Genomic DNA, 20,514 nt, shown 5'->3' on the forward strand with positions numbered 1-20,514 from the left:
GTGTCCTTGAAGCGTACATTAGTCTTGTTTCATTCTCCACGTGTTAACAAGCCATGTCTGGTATGGTTGGGCGAGGATGTGGTTGTCAGTGCTGTTTCTCCTCACCGTGTTTTTGGGGCGGGCTGGATGAAAGGCTAAAGCTGCGTTGTCTTTAGATATATCCGGTGAAGGCAGCAGCGGTGACAAATACATGTAAGTGCTTTTCTTAGAGTTTCTACTTTGTTCTTTGTTCAAAAGTGTTTCGCGTTGCGCAGACGACTATGGTGACTCTGGAGGTCACAGCTCTTATCAAATGTTTTTTTGTGAGCGTGGAATTTAAATTGTAGCGTAAACATATTATGAGAATTTTAGCAATGGAATGAATGAAATGTGATATGTTTGATAATTGCAATAACATTTTATATTTCAATTCAGTTAATCTTTATTCCAGAGTCATGGTCTATTTTTAAAAACAGACAAGGACACTGACAATATAAACAGTAAATATTTATGTATTTATTGCACTGAATCATATGTTTTGAGTGACATTATTATTTCATTTCCTGTGAATGAAACTACATCAAAGTTCTTAGTGCAGCTTGCAAAGTGTTCGTGTAGTAACAAACATCTCAGTCGCACTAGTCCATCACAGCCTCTTCAAGAGCAGCCATAGAGAGAACCCTAAAGTGTCATTATTAACCAACCTCTGGAGAATGACTTTTTTATAATGAGTCCAGAGGTACTTTATTGTAAAGTTTTGGAACCAGTTGCTCTTTGTGGTCGTCCCAGGCTTGAATCCAGGGCAGAGATGTTTAGTCTAAAATCTAAGCAAAGTGAGAAGCTGATGAAGAGGCAGATGACTTAAAGAGACATGTAACTGCTGCAGACCCACAAGCCCCTGACCTGGATTTCCACATTGTCTCCGGACTGGCTCTTTAACATGTGCCAGCCTGCACAGCTTGAGCGCTTATATTTAGACAAGGCTGCCGTCTGCCCCAAAAATGAGTCCTGCTGCGCCCCCCTGAGACTGCTGTTAGCTCATCTACGACTGCTTTCTCTCAGAGGCATAGGGTCTATGACCTTTGTGCGCTTCCTGCCGAGCTTGTCCTTTACACGGGCTCGTACCTTGACCTTTTCAGTCTTTGTAGATTCCAGCAGGTAATCAATTAGCCGCTACTTAGATTATCATTGTCAAAGAGCCAAAGAGCGCAGGGCTGTGCTTGTATGAAATATTACCTTTAATGATTTCTCTGCCTGCAGGTCCCTTGGGTGTGTTGGGTGAACTGAAGTATGAACAAGTGCGCCTCTAACTCGTTGTTTGTGTTTGGGGAGCGGGGTATGTTGTTGTGATAGGGTCTGTCCTTCAAGACTGTGCAAGGGCACGAGCAGAAAACAGTCCAGGAAAACATGTTTTTATCCTTTATGACCAATAACACTCACTTTGGCACATAATATTAACCAGTCATTGTTCAGAGATAATCATTTACCCTGTTGCATGCCTCTTGGTTTTATTTGTGTTTATTTATCTGGGCTAATTGGTGCAGTTTATAGTTTTACTGCATGGGCGGAAAGTGCAATATCCCATTGTGCCCTTCAGTTTCATGGACACTCTGGAGTAGAGATGATTGAAAAACATATCTGTAACAACCTTTAATCAAATGTAAATGTAATATAATAAATCAGCTGCAAAAAAGTATACTATATCTTCATCATTAAAATGTTCCTTGTGGGTAGAAATGCAGTCTCTCCGTGTCAGTTTGGTTTGACCTTTGACCTCTAAAAAAGCGGTGCGCTCCTTTTGAGACAGCCCAGCAGCTGCTCGTAGCATTCTGCACCAGAGTGGGTGGGCAGGGTTAAGGATGCTGTGTTCAGAGGGATGTGGAAGTTATTTGGCATGGATAATTTGTGTGCACGAGGAGTATGTGAAAGCTCTTAGTGTGTCAAAGAGATTCAGGTTTGTAAGGAGGTAAAACAAAAGCAGCGGCGGAGTCAATTCAACGTGACAGGCAGGAGGAAAGTAACCTAAAGATAGTAATAAGGGGAGGTGTTGAGGTGAAAGCGGATTTGGAAGATGATCAAGTTTAAGCGATGCAATGTACAGTATGTTTAAATTCACATGTAAAACACCTAAATCCCTAAATAAAAACATAAATAATAGAACATTTAATCCACGTTTGCAATGGTGGTCTCAATCCAGTACATTTTGAACAAGCATAGACCAAATCAAAGGTGTATTATAAAGATGGAAACTGTAACAAACCATTAAAAAATCCATTTGAAATCATTTTATATTCCAACAAACCTGGACGTTAGTTTTCTCGTCTCCCGTCCCCGCTCCTTCCTTCCCTGTCACGTCTCCTAAGCCGGCCTCTCTATCTCAAGGCTCCCCTTTTAGGAGTCCACGCGCACCACTTTATCACGCTGATGAATCTGGTGGGCTTCTCAAGGAGAGGCCGTCCGACGTCCGGGCCTAATGCAAAGACAAATGCCCGATGTCCTCCCTCTGCCGCGTCTATGTTTAAGGTGATGCACAAAGACAGGTTGATTAAAAGAAGGTTAAGAGATGCGCCGCGGCCGTCACTCAGCCTACGTGACGGATGGGTGACAAAGGGGTCAAGGGTGCAGCGGTCCACAGATGGTGCTTCAAGAATCAAAATGGCCGCCCCGAGAACATATCCAGAAGACATACGGAAGACTTATACACACTATGTCACTATGTCATTGTGTCCTCTTTGTGATCTTACACTTGTATCACAGATTACTTAGAGTTATGAGGGTGGGCACAGTGCAGGTCAGGTTTTAATTAAGACATTCACAGGCAATGTCAAAGATGATGGCGGAAACTGTGTGACGCTGTATTTACTTTGTCATTTTCACTTATATTATTTAGTAGATTATAGGCAAGAACGGTGGAAATGAAAAGGTAAAATGCTTCTTTTTTGAGCTCAAACACAAACAAACTACCCCTTTTTTGTCTAGTAACTTTGTTGGCATGCGTTAAAGCGATTAAGTCTACTACAAATACTATCACTACTGCTACTACTGATTGATTGATTTGATTGATTTATTTCATTATTGTGTCTCGCAATCGCACCTGCCGCTTCTTCCAGGCGTTACAAAGAAATAAAACCAACTTATAAACATTAGAATTGTCGTCTTTACACCAGAGACGATTTCTAAATTCGTCATAAAATGGACAATACAACCAAAAAATGAGCTTTCCACTTTCCGCTTCTCCAACTCACATAAACCGCCATAAGTCTTTCTTCTTCAGGGGCTTAAGAAAACCTCCCATCTCCGGCTCAAATTTGCTCTGACATAAAATTCCGGATTAGTAGTACTACTTCTACTACTACGACCACCACCGGCAGCAGTAGCTCAGTTTGTAGTTTGTTTGTCTTCTGATCTGAAGGTTTGGAGCTCGAATCCCACTCTTGACATAATAAACATTAGTAGAGCGGTCAAATCCACTGCCGGTGCGATTCCTGGTCTCACAGATGAAAACTGTTGTTGTGTCCTTGGGCAAGACACTTCACCCACCTCACCCTCAGTGTCTCCGTGTACTGGTGTATGAATGTGTGTGTGAATGGGTGAGCGGTTCCTTGATGTAAAGCGCTTTGATTGACTTGAAAGTGGAAAATTTGATGACCATTTACCAAATTTAATGACCGTTTTGCTACTACTACTCCTCTTCCTTCTTGTACTACTACTATTACTACTATTACTACTACTCCCACCGTCATTTCACTTGTTCACAGTCCACACTCGCAGTTACCGATGAGGAAAGTCACATAATGTCAGGAGCCTTTTTTAGTTAAGCCACTAAATTATTCAAATCTCCTCCTATATATAATTTATGCTGCATCTTGAGTGAGAAAATCTAAAATTCACATAGGTTTTCATTGCAAAATTTTAGCAATTTATTTACTTTTTCCCCTTTTTCGATTGTTTACTTGAGGACTGTGTTTTTCTCAGGTGGTTTGTTTGACCTTGAACACTGCAGAAATAAAAAAAAATTAAAATACTCTGGAACAGAATGTGGGTGTAATCCCCCCCCAGCTCCGAGAGGAAAAGGGAGAAAAGATGACAAGTTTGGAAAAAGATGCAGGATAATGTTTAAATAATGAGAGAACAATGTGTGTTTTTTTCTTCCAAATTGTTTTTTTTAACCTGAATCGAAAAAAAAAAGTCTAGAAATCTCTTTTTAGTTGTTGTTATTATAGACAGTTGCCTTGAAACATCAGACCGGATTCCTGCAATGCTAGAAATACGTCAACAACATACTGCTGTGGCTCAAAAGGTTTTATACTTATGTTATATTTTTTTAATTTATTTTTTCAAGGTGAAGTTAATATGTCTTGAAATACCCTTTCAGCTGTAAAAAATAGTGTACATTTCACTTCATTTATGCTGCAAAACATTCTTTATAATTTCAAGCCAAGGCATTTGCCACTGGGGTAATAACACTTAACTTACCATATAATACAGGTTTATTTTTCCTATTTCAAGTGTGTGTCAAGCTGCAAAACATGTAAAATAATTGCAAGAATAAAGCTGATTTCTCTGATTTTTGCAGGTTATTTGCGGAACGTAACCCCTGCGATAAACGAGTGACCGCCGTATACTTAAAATCACAATGCTGTATCATTTTGCAGACTTTAAACTTGTGATGAAATGAAACGCAACGTGAAGCTAAAGCTGTGTAACGCATAAACGCGTCTCCACTCGGAAGATGAACCGCAGATCCGATTTAAACGGCACCACGCCCTCACGAAACCGACCCATGCATCAGTCTGTCTCATTTAAAGTTCTTTTTTTGCAATTTATTACGGGTTCTTTCAGCTTTGGGAGACATTGTTATCTAATGGCGCAGATGCACTGAGCTCAGGGTGCCTCATCATAAGTCTGGATGAGGGCAAACCTGCTGCCGGTGCCGCTGATCTGTTACCCCCGGTGCCCTTTGGAGAGCCCTCGTTCAGACTGCAGACGGGGGAACACAGCTCAGATACACAAAGTACAGAGACAACATAAATGCAGTGTCTGGACCAAGGCTGGGCTCAGAAAGTCCTTTGAACAGCTGAGAGGAAAGTTTTGGTTTCTAGGTAACTGGAAACAGCACCATAGTTTAAGATGTATATATTAAGCAAACGTTATCCGTGGAGTTTGAGAGCAGCGGAATGGTTAGCGCTTTTGTTTTAAGTTGAGTGTACGTGCGTTTTCTAGACTACGTAGTTGTTTTTCTCCAACGTCACGACACCAATAATGTGTTTAAAGATGTGTTTTATCAGCAGAAATGGGTAAAGTAGCCAAAAATTGTACTTAACTAAGAGTAACATTACTTCAAAACGGTATTACTCAAGGAAAAGTTCAACTATTAGTGCAAGAAATTACAGTAAAAATGCGTTTGGATGAAAAAAAAAGAGTAAAAGTAACTTAAAGAGTAATTGTTGGGACGTAATATCTGATTTAAATTTGACGTTAATGTAATTTGAAAGACGAAACATTATTTACTGCACTTTGGATTGACCCAAAATGGAGAAAAACAAAACTATATCTGAAGGAGCGGGACAAGAAACACAAATGTTCAAATCATTTAATGTCAATGTAAAGCTTTTGTCACTTTTAGAGTTACTCACGCCGGGAAGAATCACCACAACTTTTACTCAAGCAAGAGTCCAGTTACTGCAGGAAAAATATGACTGAAATTGCTCGAAAAATACTCAGAAAAGTACAGTTTATTTTAAAAGTTATTCAAGTAAATGTAATCTGTGTTTATCGGGATTATCAGGAGAAATCGAGTCATCAAAAATAAACTTACGATACTTTAAACTTGACTTATAAACAGTGAATTAGTAAATGAACATTATTTTTAAGCAGTATTCACAGCAATCCTCCTTGACCGCAGTAGAGTTTGAAAGTACTTGTGCGTTTACGACTTCTTTCCTGCCTTTCATTTCGCAAAACAGCTACCAAACCCAACTCAAACGAACCCATCTCTCACCGAGGACATCCCCAATATCACAAACATCCATCTGGCTACGTTTGCGCTTTTCATTATCGACATCAAATACCTGATAATTACACCGTCCGCATTACAGTGGCAGGTTGGGAGCAGATAGGACGAGCGCTGTTAGAATCCCCCCCCTTGTGTAGTTTTATCAGTGCGGGGCTTTAGTTTGCCGAGTACATCTCTGAAATCTCCTCTTTTTATCAGGACTTTACAGGTACACAGTTCATGTAGAGAAGATTTAATGCACCGAGTGGATGCAACGTGTTTAGCGCAATTATCCTGCGTTTGTGCTCGCGTCGGCTCCGACAACTCCTCTCACGAGCCCCACACGCCGGATCCTGTTATGTTCTGTCACACTGTTCACACTCTTTACAATAGAATTTAATTAAAGATAGTTTTGCTGAGACATAGACTTGTTATAAATTTGCGAACTTCACCTTTTTACTGTTAACCAAGTTGAAGTAAAAGTACAGAAATGATAAGAAATCGGAAAAAAACGTACGGCTGATTGAACTGTGGACCAATAAAACTGCTGCTTTACTGAATTTTACATTATTTATTGGTTTGAGATTGATAAAAACATAGGACAGTTGCCATAGTTATTAAAGATTTGAAGTGAAATGTTATGTTTAGAATGGAAAAAGTCGCATTTACAGGACGCTGGAAATGTTTACGCTGTCTGAAAAGTATCACGGTATTCACATATTACAATAATCGCAGTGCGCTTTTGTGATTATAAACTCGTATTCTTGAGCAAAGTGAATAGACTTTTGCATATCACACATTGTATTTTCTGTATAACTTCAGTGTTGTTGTGGAAAAGCTCATGTGACGTTATAACGCGTAAAGCTGCGTATTTGCACGGGGCGGTCGTGCAGAAGCGAGACGGTTTTGTTGGAAGGCAATAGCAGAGTGAGAATGAGACGATGCCAAGGCTGCGCTAACAGAGGACATTAGATTAGCATTGATTGCGCAGAGGTCCACAGTTCAACATCTGCATCAGTAATTGCATTTGGCTGTGCATCGGTTTGTGTTACCTGTCTAGAAGACCTCTCGCCATTTGCAAACACACACATCAGACACGGATCTAACAAGTCTTCCAGTAGTTTGTCATTTTTAGCTAATTCTACGCCTTCATAAAACCACGTTAAGTAACTCTGAACGCGTAGGCCGCACTTACAGTAGCGGCTAACTAGCTGCTAATCTGCATAAATGTAAGAGGTTAATCGATGGCGAAGATGCAGTGTAACTTTTTCCACCATCTGCTTGTTTCAGTGATTGTTTCTTTGCCTTGAATGTCCCACAGCATTGCATTAAGCCAGGGGTGGCAAACACATTTTCACCGAGGGCCACATCAGCAAAATGGCTGCTCTCAAAGGGCCAGATGTAAAATAAATCTAACTACCTTTTAAACTTGTTAATTAACTATTTCTGTGTTTATTACTTATTCAAATTACAAATGTTGTAGGTGAATTTTCCTATGGCTGTGTAAGACCATCATACCTTTTTATTTACCCTGTCGAGGGCCACGTAAAATGCTGTAGAGGGCCACATTTTGCCCACGGGCCTTGAGTTTGACACATGTGTATTAAGCATATCTAACTTGTTTTTATTTAATTTTAAGTGTTTATGTGCTCAAAAACACCTGTAAAAACATGTAATTGGTGTCGTCTCTTCTCATATCTGACCTATAACTTGGCCTGGGAGTGTCACTTACGATGGTTTAATGCCACATTGTGAAATATTTCTCTCAAAGCAATAAAATGTATCAATAGAGACGATCAGGTGGTGAAACATGAAATGATGTGGGGAAGGGTATCCAATTATTCAGTCAAAGAAAAAGGAAAAAGGAAGAGGGGAAAAGAGAAAAGGGAAAATAAAGAGAGGGGCAGGTAAAGAGGAAAGGGGGAAGGAAAAGAAGAGAAGAAGAGGGAGAGAGAAGGAAGGGGAGAAGAAAGGAAAAGAGGCAGAGAGGAAGGGAAATAATAAGGGAAGACAGGAAAAACAAATAAAAAAGAATGGAGACTCAAACCTGAAACTGAATGTCAAAACTATTAGTATTAGTAATTAGTAATTAATTAGTATTTTTGGCCCGTTATTAATTACTTTAGGTCAGCACTACATATCTACTTACTGCATAGTGGCACTAACACTTAACAACACCTTACTACTAAAAGCCTAGGATTAATTAAAGTAAATTTACTCAAATACTCGTACTTTGACTCAAACATGCAGTGCAGAGGTACACGCTTTTAGATTGAGCCATTTACTGCTTTAACTGCGTCTCAAAGTGGTAAAGAATCTGCATTTTCACAGACATTACAGCAATTTAGCTTAACTCTCATCTCATATAATGTACACCTTGGTTTTCACGCCGATGTAAAACTTTCGCAAACTCCCGTAGCCTTCATAATCGCGAACGTCAACACCCATCACATTACCGAGTCCTTTTGCGAGCGATTAATTCCCACTCATAGGTTAGAAGAATTAACAACCTCTTGTCCATGTCAAACCTGTTTCTCTTGGAGCATTTACTACGTCGCAGAGTACGTATATTTTGGGACACACGGGGGAATAAGAAATCCAACTCCCAGAATGCCGTGGGAAGGTGGCGCTCGTAACGGCACAAGGTAAAGCCTAATGGAAGCCGGGGAGAGGGGAAGTGGGAAAGCTGTACTTGAGATAGGGCCAAGGAGGAGTTGTCAGCTTTGATTTATTAAGTGCAGCTCCTGCTCTGACTGCTGGTTACTTGTCAGTCTCAACATAATGGATGGGGCTCACAGCTCAGTGCTCAGTGATTGGGTTTTTTTTTCCCACACCAGGTCTGTCCATTGGGTCTCTCATCCATCGCTATCTCTCCCCCATTTCTAATTAATTTGTTATTCACAACCCACGACTTTTCCTGTTGGAGCACAAAGGGAGGATGCCGCTGGTTGCCCGTGCCATTCGTCCTTCGCGTAAATGCCCTCGCTAACAACGGCGTTCTTCACAATGTCAAAGTTGGTAAATGACTTTTCGGTACCTGTCCCATTCCTTAACATGCCGCCGCTGCTCTTCATTCACTCTTAAAGGCGGACGCTTTATCCAGTACCATGAAGGGCTGACAAACAGTTAAAGTCATCCTGTCAACGAATAACGAGAGCACGATGGTCAGAAATGTCAAAAACAAGTAGCGTGCACATGAGTGAAGATGTAGTTCTATTAAATGTTACACGCACTTCATCGAGACATTACTGAGCGTTTTGGAGTGTGAGCAGAATAGTTTACAATATAACAAAAATATGTTTCCCAGAATAGAACCCATCAGCCACCCATTGTTCGAAATCAAAAATAAATTAAATGATAATTAACCTCCCAAACATGTTTAAACTAAATCAGTGAGAAGACAAAAAACATCAGCACATATTCGACATGTTTTTTCCACATAAAAATCTACATTTGCCGTGTTTTTTAGTCTCTTAAGGCAGTAATCCTCATCTCTGCACACAAAGCAGGAGCAGGGCGAAACAGGCCATACGCCGTTTGGTTTGAAGTAAGTCGTACTGATATTTGTTGTATGACCCTGGCACTGAGCTGACCACGCACACACATTTTACACACAGAGCTGTGAGGCAGCGTGAGGCCAGTGCCCCGCGGAGGAGCCATCCACAGCGATCCTTCACACCGCCGTCCTCCTCCATTAGCTTTGTTTTTGGACAGATGCGGAGTAGCGGGCCTGCAGGAGCCAACACTGTGTGCGCAGCCATTACTCCAAAACAATCAGTCACAACCCACTCCGCTTGTGTACTGCTTTTACCCACACTGTTGTGGTAAGATCTGAGCGCAGTAGGGATGTTCCCCTCCAATTTACTAATGTGTTCTTTACTTTACTTTCTTTCAATATGAAACAATAACAGATTTGTTTTTCACAAGTACTTAGCCCATTTATCAACTTCTGCAACAGCGTGACACCGTTTATTTAAGACAATAAGGCTTTTGCAGCGCTAAGCATCCAGCGCTTTGGTGCACTCAGCTGTTTCAGCCTTTTTACTTAAGGGTGTCCAGATTAACACTGTCAGGGCTATACAAGACAAAAAATGGTAGAAAAGCACAGCACTGGACACTCTGCAACTGTAAAGTAATGTAAGTGCTTGGCTAAAGCCTCGTATCAGATCGAAACACTGAGATGTGTGCCAGTGATCCAATAGGGTTATGATTAAGGCAGGCTTTACTGTCCCCATAGGAAATGTGTTCCTTTGCACAAAGACCATCATTTATATGCTGAAGTCTTTGTTAGGAGTACCTAGCAGGAGGAATTGCTGCATAAGCATATTTTAGATAACAAAAACAGGCTGGAGGTCAGGCAAAGAGGTCCTCCTCTGTCTGGAATTTATAAATATATATAATACAATATTATACTAGTAGCTATAGAGAGGTTCAAATCAACATATCATTTTTTAAAGTTTTGTTTAAATATTTGACTGTCAATATGAATATAACCAGTATATCCATGAGCATGTTAGTACTTATCCATGTACATATTAATACAGCCCCGTCTAAAGCAGCAGGGACTGTTCCTTCCCTACAGCACAGAGTTCCCAGGATTACTACATATACATCAGAATTTTAAAATATAATACTGGATATGAATGCAATGTATATGTATCGCTGTTTATGAATTAATAAAACCATCGTACACGTGCTGCCGCTGTGCGCCGGTGCTACTATTACTATAATAATAGTAATAGTGCATATATGGGAGAAGGGCTCCACTATAGTATGACAAGGTAAACAAATAGAAGTGTCATTATCTGACATGTGTACACCTCCAGGGAAAGAGGTGGATTCCTTTTACAAGACATAGTTATTGATTTGAATAACTGGACCGTATACCTAATGGGTTGCGTCATTTGGAGCTACCCCGAGGCTCCCGGCATCCATCTCCGAGCTGTCCAATGTGCCATGGGGTGCCGCGCTTATTTGTGTGATTTATGAAAAATTACATTGAAGGGGCAGTTTGTCATTCAAGCGTCCGGGGACTGAGGGAAAAAAAAACATGTATGAAGACAAAGCAGAAAGACAACAACGAAAGAAATGAGAGGCAGGCTTGAAAAATCAATAGTAATGATTTTCAACAAATAAAGTCCACAGTTACATAAACACCTGAATCTGAAATGTCTTAACTATAATTTATCCACAATGTTCCTCTCTGAACCTCTTCTTATTTTGCTTTCTGAATGTGGTAAATACATTCTATAAATATGTATGCCATTGGTGCCCATCACTATTCCACAAGTTTAGTCGTGAAGGCCAATCTGATGTGAAGGTCAGTGCGTGAATTGCAGATGTACGGATTTCCAACGTGATTGTTAGCGATCTGGTATTTACCGCGCTAAAGACGCACGCACCAAACTTCTTGCTAACATAATTGCCTTCCATAAATACACAACTTACAAATGGAAAAGGTTGTGAAGTTCAACAGAGCCTGTAACGTCGGACATTTATCCAGTCTATTACCAAAGCCCCCCCGTAACGATAACGCATTTTAGATACCGCCGAAATCATCACACCACAATTAAGTTTGAATTCTGCATCACTGTCATTAGCCCGAGCCGTAAATTTCCACGATTTCCACCCTAATAATCAGGAAGCAGCTGCAGCCACCTCCCATACAGTCACCGCATCAAGCCTGGAGTGATTCACGCCGCAGAAAGTAGCGCAGTCGCAATTAAAATACATCAGTTTGTGTCGAAACAGGATCCCAAAAGTTAGAAATGGATGGATTGATAAAAGCCAAATTGGGAGACATAAAAAAATATAACGACGTAGCTTCAAACCGCTATTAATTTATGCTGACTTTGACTGCCTCCTCATTTACTTAAGGGCCCTACATTTGATTAGCACACGCCAGCAGACTTACTTGACAGAAAAGAACTCTTCAGAGGCTTTGAAGCAACTTATCTTAAGGGCCACTTGAAATGCATTAATTTCTCTGCTGCAAAAATGTCTGCAGTTTGTTGTCAAGTCAACTGCTAAAAACCCAAGTTGTGAAGAGCGATGCGGGTCCTGTCCGGGTTAAGTTATTGTCACTGAGGATGAGCTTTTAAGGATTTCATTTCAAGTTCACACTCCTGGGATGTGTTTACAAATGAACTATGGATTTGCAAAGGTGTAAATAGGACGCTGGAAATGAAATGAGAGGAAAACACAGGGATTTAAGCGATGGGGATTTCTTAAATGTTCCTTTTAATGTCCTTTTTAGCAGTTTATTTTCATAGTTTCCACAATAAAGAATGGATACATGCATATATTAATAATGCAAATCTAGAAATGAAAAAAGAAAAGAGAAAAAAGAAAAAGTTAATATATTTACAGTGGTCCCTTGTTTATCTAAAAATAACCCACAATAGGCGAAATCCGCGAAGTATCAGCTTTGTTTTTTAGTTATTCTACATGTTTTGCAGCTGTAAAACCCCTCACCACACACGTTATACACTTTTCTCACACAGGCATTAACATTTTCTCACATTTCTTTCTTGTTTGATTCATTAAAACAGTGTAAGGTGAACCGTGATATAGTGAGAGATCATTGTGCATATGAATACATGCATCTACATATAGACATACACATAAATGCACGTATACATATGTTAAAAAACACAAAAAACAAACAAAAAAAACAAGAGAGAGTTTGTCATTATCACCCAAACATTAGTGACACATTAATAATCAATTACACGGGCTGCTTAATAATGAAAACCTACATTTAGTTGAGAGAAAAGTACAATTTATACCATAATTTTTACCATAAACTCACAGTACATTCATAGGACAGATAACAAATTATGGAGTTACAAGAGGAACCGCATTATTACATCAGTATTTAACTTTTTAATATAATCCATGATCTGGTCCACTTCACATTCACTTCACAAAATCACAGGAGATGCATTAGTCGTTTACTTTTTAGTCATACCTGCAGTTTATGTGTTCTTGTGTGCCGTTCTGGGCCAAAAAAGTCACTTAAAGGCGATCGATCCTTAACAAAAGAGTCAAAATGGCCGCTATGAAGGGTCAGATGTAACTGGACGGCAGTGTAAAAATCACTAAATGTAACTGAATGTCGACATAGACTGTACCGACCTCACCTCGTAACACAAAAAACATACAGGTTTTTCTCCTCACCTTCACCTTTCGTCCTTCCAACGTCCTTCCATGCCAACAATTTTCCTCTTCATGAACATTTTGTGATGATTATTTGCAAATATTTCTCACTTCATTTCTCTCACTTGCAGGGAAAATCTTATTAGTTTATTGTCAGTGCACACATTAAACCAGTATAGACTTATTTTTAAATGACAGTCATGCCTTTTAATTTATCTTCTCATGGGCCACATAAAATGACGTGGCGGGCCGCATTTGGCCCCCGGGCCTTGAGTTTGACACATGTGCTTTAAGCAGTAAACATAAGCAGATACTGAAGGCAAGGTGGATTGAGCGTCTTGCCCAAGGACACAACAATATTTGAGGTCAACAGGCGGACGCTTTACCAACTACTATAGACGAAAGGACAATACGCCCCTTACTTTTAGTCTCTGTGGACACACTTGGATAAAATACGATCACTAATTTGAGTTGGAGGCCGAGCCAAACGTATTGTGCCCATAATGCATTTAAGATATCGATTCACAAGAAGGACTCATCGTGAACTTAATCTGATGATAAGGCATTTAAGTAAAGTATTTTTTAGAAGAGTCCAATCCAAGTTTTCATAACAGTCAAAGTTTTTAGAAGCAACACGTTTTGTCTTTGTAACGACACCGGATCCAACGGAGCTGAATTAATCTGGACACGGAGAAAATATTGTCCCATGCTATCACTTGCTGTATGTCCTTGACTACACTTTCATTCTCAGTGATTGCCTTATATTTTCCCTTAACCTCCTCTGCCTTTTATCGCTGTAATTCAGTCGTATTTCCCCCATAAAGTCAGAAGCTATCAGCACCTCAGTGGTCCCCCAGTAAATTAGGTCCACTCCTCTGCTCTTGTGTTTTGCTATGTTTGTGTCGCTATCGCCATTATTGCAAGACAGGAAAATTGTGCTGGAAATATTTTTACATAAAAGCGCATTTCTGTCAGCCTTTTTTCATGAATGTATTTGAATATTCAACTACCCACCAATTTGGCTAAAAAAGACTAAAACATGCAAACAAATCACTGTAATATTGATGATAAGACGCACCAAAAGTGACTAAATATCCCACAGTCTATAAACGATTCATTTATGGATTACATAGTTCATCTTGAGTTTTTTTGTGTTATTTTTCTTCATACACGTGTCGTCTTTGATCTCAATCTTCGTCCTTTCCTCGCTCCTTCATTTGCCATCCATGTTTATCTCAACAGTCCAATAAATTATACTTTGAAGCATTTGGGCCACGGAGAGACAATGAGGGTGAGCCAAAAGAGCTAGCGATAGTAGCTAATTAGCTGCAGCTGTCCATGGTACAATTCCTTGTTGGATGCCAGGGAACCCTCTAGCAAAAATGTTACCAAAAATGTGACCAAATGTGGGAACTAAACGATAGATTTCAGGTCATTTCATACATACAAAGCCTTGATAATATGACATTTACAAATATGAAGTAACAGGATCAGGTTGTAGACTCCTCCTGTCCTGATCGTGTTTCATACAGGCCTGCAGTCATTCTTCTTGCCTTATTGTAAGTGCTGTTTTATTACCCGTATGCTTCAGGTAAAGCCGTGCTCTTATCTGTGGGATTCATGCATGATTTGTGCAGCACAGAGGGAGAAGGGGCGGACTCGCAGTGCTGTGTCTGCTCCTTTAACACCAGACGGATTTTGAGTGACACAAGCTCAAAGCCGCCGCTGTGGATCGTGAATATAGACGGTGAATAAAAAGTTAGCGGTGAGAGGCAGACACAGACAGTCCTGCACAAACACCGACTGCACCGGGCTGTTACAGAAGCGTGTCCTCGTCTGCACACGGAGCACACGGTCACAGCGGCGGCTCGTTTGATTGAGAACTAAAATACAACTCGATCCTGGAATAGTCCGAGCTCGTCAGGCTGATCTATGTCAGGCTACAGCGCTAATGCACAGACGGTTTCGGTCTCAGCTGCTGCGTGTTTTCACTCGTCATTGCGGTGAAAACTTTTCCACGACTTGTTAGATCTAATGTGAGCAGAATGTATTCGGTGTCTCGTGTAGGAGGGGCTGGTACGGAGAGGTTTTGCTGAAATATATTTCCTCCAAACATAAAGGAAGTGTGTGTATGTAAACACTTGTCCTCCGCTTTCTGCCTCTGACCAGGGACCAGTGTGAGCTGAGAAATCTTCGGAGAAAAGCAGCTAAATCACTTTATTTTGAGCTTTTTATTATCTGAGTAAATGATCTTTGAAAACGTTGATTATCTGAATTATCAGTGCGTAATTGCCCTTATTGACCGATAATTATCATTGCTGATATTATCGTGCTTCACTAATTAGAATGTGTGATACAAAAGACTTCGATATCAGGATTAGAGCCCTGATCTTTACAGTACAGTGTTTTTTTTCTGATGAAGGAAGGGAAGGAGGGACCAGCAGCTTGTCTCCATGGAGATGATATAGATGTTATTGTTAATTAAACCTTATCTATCCTGCTTTTTTTTTTGAGTCGTGGGGTTGTAACGTTCACAGATCTAACCTATAACACTCCCTGGACGTGTCACCTGCTCGTCTCCTTTAACTTTAATGCCGTACCGTGAAAGATTCCATGCAACTACTCCGTCTCCATGGCAACAAACATCGCGTGGACCTTTTAAGAGAAGCATTTTACTAAACGTTGAAAACTGGACAACTGTCAGGCCCCAGTTGGCGAGTTCCATTTAACTGTGGAGCAGAAGCCTGAACTTTTAGCGAATTTCCTTTGGGATCACTTTTTCTTTATAATTTCATTTAATACATCACGGTCTGTCACCCGCATTGGCCTACATAAGAAGAATTAACGTTATAGGCTTCAGCTAAGTTTTCAGCGTGAGGTCTTTGAGGAAAACAAGCGAGCACTTTCGGACATATAGCTGTATGTGGCTATAATAAGGCTCGTAGACAGGATTCCAGTTGAAGGCCCAGCCACCTGTCAGTCTCAATGATGGACAGCCAGACAGTTTTATTCCAAGCTAAAAATACACTTTTCCAGGTGCACAAAGAAGTGAACGGTATTTATGTAGTAGGTATATGTGTTTTAAAAGAGCTTTTCCTTAAGTTTGTCTTAAAAAGCGAGAGACAGCTGCCAATTTGAGCTTGATTTCTTGAATTACGGGACAGAACGATGTAGATTACAGCCCGAAATCATGTGGTAGCAGCTCCAAAACATAACCACGAACTGGTTTTTTGAAACGTGCGAGGCTTAATTGGCAGAGCGGTTACTTGCAAGTGCAGGAAGTTTCAGGTTCAGCCGTTGCGTTGCCCTATTTTAATCAGAATACAATTTACATATAGCCAAGAGTTCATTTGCATATTGTAAATAGGCACCTTGACCTCCTCCCACGGCCCAGACATACACGTTTACATGAATAAAATACATCAATATGGAAGTCCACTGAGTTCGTAAAGACGTAAAGACGCTGAAAGAATTGACAGAGCAGACGTATCGTGATGAAGTTATGATTAGCCCGCAAAAACGTAACTTTGGCGAATGACAAGAGGGACAGTCTGGAACTCCTTGAACGTAAACAAACATCAAATCAACGCTGCTGTCAGTCTGTATATTTAGAAACAGCGCTTAAATCCCGCGTCCGCCGTCAATCACTTCTATATAAGCGAGTCGGTGAATGTTCTCGCAGGTGTGTTAGCATAGCAACTGTCTTGGGCGATAGACTGGAGGAGGGTTAGGCTGACCAGTGCAGAGGCAGCAGCTGTGGAGAGCAGGCAGATGTGGATTGTCAAGCATTCTGTCTGCTTCATTAAGTGCTCTTCCACTTGCTCCAAACACAGCTGTTGCCTGGCCCAGGGAGCAAAGGGGAGTGCGCGCGTCTGACTGTATTTCCTTGTGTCTACGTACTTTCGCGATTCGAGTTCTCCCTCTGCCAAGGCGTAGATGAAGTGGTTCAGAGATAGGAACTCATGTTGTTTTGTTTATCGCCCTCAATCATCGCACTATGTTATTGGATGCAGTCTCACTTTCTTTATATTGCTTCAGTGTTTTCCTGCCAACTGTTCGGCCGATCTGCCAATGCAAAAGGCTAAGGCATAGATTCAGTGGGACCCATCTGTCAGAAAAACTTTTGCTAGCACAACACTTAGCTCTTTCTGTCAGCGTGCAAGGGGATTTTTGTCATATTTCCGTACAGATGTTTTATTCAGAAATAATTAGTATGCAATAAAATACCAATCAAGAGGAAGTCTCGTTTATATTTATCTTTTATTCATGACGTTTGCATATTTTAGAGATTTTTCAGTGTTGCATTTCCGACTCAGTCTCCGAAGTGTAGTTAAAATATTATGTGGTCATTAAAGTTACATTTTCTTTGATGGGCTGATTTTCAAACTTTCCCACATACTTTTGGCTAAAATAAATATGACAGAAATGACAAAACTGGACCTTGAGCTAAGGACAATGGCGGAAAGACATTAATGCACAAATCGTTGAGATGTTATGAGCTGTTAGACGGATATGGAGCTGGAATAACAGACTTTAGGGGCTCCAGATTTTAGTTTGATAAGATTTGAGCTGCAGAGGGTTGAAAAAGTAGCTTCTTTGGCTAATTACTGTTGCATTCTGCTGTTTATTTTTTGCAGCTCATGCCACTTAATGATCCTGTCTATTTAAAAATGGTTTACTGGGATTATGTTGCTTTATTGTTATTGTTTCAGAGGCATAAATTTGTCTCAATATTATCATTTATCGCAGTATATCTCTGCAGCAGGCCTACGGATACTCTCAACTTTAATGCTATGCTGTGATCCCTCGCTATATCGCAGTTCACCATTTGCAGTCTCGCTGTTTCACGTGGATTGTGTTGTGCGACCATTGTCCATCAGTCTCCTCCGTGACCAAGTAAAGAATGTGTTCAGCCAAATTTATAAACGTCGGATCGCAGTGTGACTCTGAAGTGCTGTACGTTTACGATTTGTTTCCTCCCCCCGACAAAACCCACAATGTCGATGAAACGTTCTGCACCGACAAAGACGCCTACGAAGGTTTGAACTTTGAGAGAGTTTAAACGAGAGAGAAATGTGAGAAAATGTTAACGCCTGTGTGAGAAAAGTGTATAAAGTGTGTGGTGAGGGGTTTTACAGACAAAAAACATAGAGAATAACTAAAAAATACATCTCCATGGCAGCAAATATCATGGACGTTTATGAAAAGTATTTTACTAAACCTTGCAAACTGAAGAGCTGTTACGCCCCAGTTCTGCGCTATTAGACAAACTTAAAGGTCGGTTCGCAGGTTGTGATGTTTATTTATTTGTTTATTTATCTGGATACCATTATCTCAAAGTGTAATGGTCAGCTAATCTTTCCCGAATTATGCATCTAGCTTAAAACATCCCCAATTAACTTTACTGCCAGTTATGAGAAAACACCGCCGTCTTTTCACAACTTTTGGAATTTATTTGTGATATAAGTAAAATCCAATTTCCACTTCTTCAACTATTGTGGGCCTGACTTCTGTTGTGCAAAGAGCGGATCCTCCATACGCCAAGCAAATATTTACCCAGTGCCAAGGTCCTCTGTAATTAACAGGAAGTAATTCTATTATCCGTCTCCCCGGAGTCACCAGCAGCTCAGAGGCTCGGGTCAGCTGGTTCTAGTTACCAGACGCCACTCTCTCGCTCACGTCTCCGCACTGCCCGGTCTATGTTTGTGCGTATGTGTGTGTGCGTGTGTGTGCGTGTGAGCGTTGGCAGGGACGAGATACGAGACAAACAAATATTTTAACTTCGTCGTGATCCCTGCCAGGAGTCTAATTAAATGCTAAATTGTTGTTGCTTTTACTAAAGACTTGAGACAGTGTAAAGCAGCAATTATTATTCCTGACACTCTGCTGAATCTATAATAACCATTTTGACATGCTAAATGCTATGTCACTATTTGCAATTAATTTTGATATTGAAAAGCGTGTAAGAACCACAAAAGTTCTCTTAAAAGTACAAAAACTTCAAGACATGTTGGTCCCTTCGGCTTAAACCACAAACAGATCAGGGTGCTCTGAAAGAAAGAGCTTGACAAGTCACAAGCGCTACAACAAAGCCAGCTAAAATAAAAGGGTACATGGGACCGGTGGAGCAGAGTCGGTGTGGCGTTTGAGGGGGTAGGTTCCACAATGCAGAGACCCCCATAGCCCGCGCTGGAGCAGTCCCACCAGTCTAATTAGCCCAAAAAGCACAAGATGTTTATACGGCGCACCAGTAGCAGTGACAGCAGCTAAAGAGCCATCCACTGCACAAGTGGTGACGGACTGGATCGACGCTGCCACACTTCAGTCTGCTCTGGGTATTTCCTCCCAACTTTAAAAGCAGGAACACAAGACATCTTAATAAGCTGCGCCCTGTGATACACTTAAACAGAGCCAGTCAGTCTCCACGGAGTCGCCTGCACCAGTGCCCACAGCTAATTGGGTTTTCTCCTGCCTTAGCGCCACACTACTCTTCCATTATCGCTGTATACCCACCACAGTACTGTACTTATTGTATTTTAGACAGAGCTCTCCACCTATGGCACCATGGCGTTATTATTTATAACAGTTTGAAATTTGACTCCAAGCTGAAATATTCATTGCCAGTGTCAGGGCTGATAATAGAGAATTCTGAGTGTGAGTTGTCACTGTCCATTATTAAAGGTCAGTAATTGAGGAAACAAGTAATATATGTGTGTGTGCATAATTACAGAAAGTCAATTACATACAGAGGAAATGACCTGGTGCTAATTTCATTCACACTTTGCTGCCCTCCTGATAAGCCTGAGTACCATTAGAGTGTGCGGGGCAGGAGCCAGTGTCTCTGCTGCCGTGTCTCTCCTCATGAGTCACAATGAAAACCAACCAGGCTTTGATGTTTGTATTCCAGCCTTTGTTTACATGTTTACAAGACACTGCTGCAGCAGGCAGCATCAAACACAGTCCAGGTCAATGGTACAGCCAGCCAAGCAAAGAAAATATATTTTATTATGAGCTTCCTGGGAGAATAGCAGTGAAATGGTTGTATGAGTCTGTCACAAATTGCTCACCTCAGCTCAGCTCAGAGTGGGAATAGTCTCTCTGGAGGCTCGTGGTTAAGAAGAGAGGGAGGACCATGTTCAGCCCGTGGAGCTGCCAGCCAATCTATTAATTAAGCATGCTAATGGTTGTAATTGTCACTGGTGGTGAACCCAGCTGCTGAGGTAAATGCTGGGTTTAGGCTACTGGTTGTCAGGGTTAACACTGTGTGTGCGCTCTCATTAGGTTCACATCATGCATTTGTTATGCATGAGTGCTGGATAAAGCAGGAGCAGAACTGTGGAGCAGGCTGCAGAAGGTGCAGGTAAGTGAGAAAAGGTGAGCTG

This window comes from Periophthalmus magnuspinnatus, chromosome 13 (genome assembly GCF_009829125.3).
Source record: "Periophthalmus magnuspinnatus isolate fPerMag1 chromosome 13, fPerMag1.2.pri, whole genome shotgun sequence".
NCBI lineage: Eukaryota > Metazoa > Chordata > Actinopteri > Gobiiformes > Gobiidae > Periophthalmus > Periophthalmus magnuspinnatus.